Raw genomic sequence first — 2,807 nt, forward strand, 5'->3', positions numbered from 1 at the left:
CATGTTAACTAACAGCTAAGCAACCTAGCGGATAGAGCAGAATTCACAAGTACCTATTTACTATGCCTCCCCACGGGACAGAGTTAGACACCAGGGTCGTTTTTTAACGTGGAGAAAAGGTACAAAAATAAAAATTGTCTCAGTCGTGAAGGATTTCTCCTCCACCGAAAGAGAACAAGAAATAGAAGTGCAGTATCTGAAGAACAGATGGTATTTATTTGCTCCCCCACCGAGCAAATTAGGCACAAGGCCAATTTTTAATGTGAGGAGTGAAGGGGAGGGGGAAGGGAAAAAGGGGACCAGCTCCCGAGAGGTGGGAAATGGGAGCTGGTTAAAGGTCAGGTATGTGGGGTTGCCCCCACATCTGGTCTTTGCTAGTCATAGCCTGCAGCATCTGCCGGAACAGATGGTATTTATTTGCTCCCCCACCGAGCAAATTAGGCACAAGGCCGATTTTTAATGTGAGGAGTGAAGGGAGGGGAAAGGGAAAAAGGGGACCAGCTCCCGAGAGGTGGGAAATGGGAGCTGGTTAATGGTCAGGCATGTGGGGTTGCCCCCACATCTGGTCTTTGCTAGTCATAGCTAGTCATAGCTAGTCATAGCCTGCAGCATCTGCCGGAACAGATGGTATTTATTTGCTCCCCCACCGAGCAAATTAGGCACAAGGCCGATTTTTAATGTGAGGAGTGAAGGGGAAATGGGGACCAACTCCCCGGGGAGTAGGGGAGATGGATAGTGACGATTGGTATGAAGGGTTGCCCCTACATTGACCAAGGTCTTATATGTGGGGTTGCCCCCACATATGGTCTTTGCTTGCAGTATCTGCCGGAACAGATGGTATTCATTTGCTCCCCCACCGAGCAAATACAGGCACAAGGCCGATTTTGAAAGTGAGGAATAAAGGGGAAATGGGGACCTACTCCCCGGGGAGTAGGGGAGCTGGATAGTGACAATTGGTATGAAGGGTTGCCCCTACATTGACCAAGGTCTTATATGTGGGGGAAACCCCACATATGGTCTTTGCTTGCAGTATCTGCCGGAACAGATGGTATTTATTTGCTCCCCCACCAAGCAAATTAGGCACAAGGCCGATTTTTAATGTGAGGAGTGAAGGGGAAATGGGGACCAACTCCCCGGGGAGTAGGGGAGATGGATAGTGACAATTGGTATGAAGGGTTGCCCCTACATTGACCAAGGTCTTATATGTAGGGTTGCCCCCACATATGGTCTTTGCTTGCAGTATCTGCCGGAACAGATGGTATTCATTTGCTCCCCCACCGAGCAAATACAGGCACAAGGCCGATTTTTAAAGTGAGGAATAAAGGGGAAATGGGGACCAACTCCCCGGGGAGTAGGGGAGCTGGATAGTGACAATTGGTATGAAGGGTTGCCCCTACATTGACCAAGGTCTTATATGTGGGGGAAACCCCACATATGGTCTTTGCTTGCAGTATCTGCCGGAACAGATGGTATTTATTTGCTCCCCCACCGAGCAAATTAGGCACAAGGCCGATTTTTAATGTGAGGAGTGAACGGAGGGGGAAGGGAAAAAGGGCACCAGCTCCCGAGAGGTGGGAAATGGGAGCTGGTTAAAGGTCAGGCATGTGGGGTTGCCCCCACATCCGGTCTTTGCTAGTCATAGCTAGTCATAGCTTGCAGTATCTGCCGGAACAGATGGTATTTATTTGCTCCCCCACTGAGCAAATTAGGCACAAGGCCGTTTTTAATGTGAGGTAAAAACCAGCTCCCCAAAAAGGGGGCACTCTGGTTACCAAAAATAATAATTGTCCCAGTATAGAGGGTTTCCCCTCCATTGACTGGTACAAATTATCTTAAGTGCAGTATCTGCCGGAACAGATACTACACTTTGATCTTGGCCAAAAGGCCAAGAAACTTTGTCGTTATACCAATGCAAATGCGGATAGCAGTGTGATTGTAAATAAGGCAAATTAAAAACCAAACTTCATTTTGACTGAAAAAAAAAATGTCCATAAATTTCCAATTAGATTCATGTTTCACTTTGAGGGAAAATATTTTCATTAAAATAGAAAATGTGACTAATAAAAGTTGTTTAAGACAATAAATGATTCTTAAAATGTCTGCTGTTTTTCCAATTAAATATTTACGCGGATAAGAGGAGTTAATGAAAGAGTGTTTTGCCTGTAGACAAATTTCTCAGAATTTATAACAGAGACACACAGATGCACGCATAGACACACATACACAGCTTATCTGCATTCACTATGTATGTTAAGATGGCTAATGTTCATAGAGTACCATTTTTCAAGCTTTACTTTACATTAAAATACACAGAATTCTGTATTTCACAAGAAAATCGTTTTTACAACGATGTATACCAAAAAGACTCCTGGTCAGTGTCCTTGCAAAACGGATGCAGTACTAGGCAAATTTCGGTTGTATCTTTGGATTCTGGGCAATCTAATACAATTGTGAATTACTTAGGGTTTCTATCCGGTGAGGGCTGATGGAACGAAAGCAATCTATCTCCATGGATTAAAGAAAGGGCTTTGTTCGAAATTCTGTGTAGATTTCCGAGTTCAACAGAACGATTCATAATTTCAACAGAAAGATTCACTAGTTCGACAGAAAGATTCACAAATTACGCAGAAAGATTCACAAGTTTGGCAAAAGGCGGAGATTAATGAGCTCTTAACGATCACTAAGAGAAAGTCGAAACATATGGACTAAATGTTACGTTGTATAACCTGGAACAACAACAATTACGATTATAGATGCTTTGTTGCATAAAAGGTAAATATTTTAAGCTGATTTTAAGCTCATTTGTT

The 2,807-nt window shown here is 43.8% G+C and overlaps 1 pseudogene; it reads right to left on the reverse strand.

The window, feature by feature from the left end:
- Positions 1 to 1,750: 1,750 nt before the first annotated feature.
- Positions 1,751 to 1,897, reverse strand: LOC145274044 (U2 spliceosomal RNA; annotated as a pseudogene).
- Between the last annotated feature and the right edge of the window lie 910 nt (positions 1,898 to 2,807).

Source organism: Euprymna scolopes, chromosome 4, assembly GCF_053919585.1.
Source record: "Euprymna scolopes isolate OS-2025 chromosome 4, ASM5391958v1, whole genome shotgun sequence".
Taxonomy (NCBI): domain Eukaryota; kingdom Metazoa; phylum Mollusca; class Cephalopoda; order Sepiida; family Sepiolidae; genus Euprymna; species Euprymna scolopes.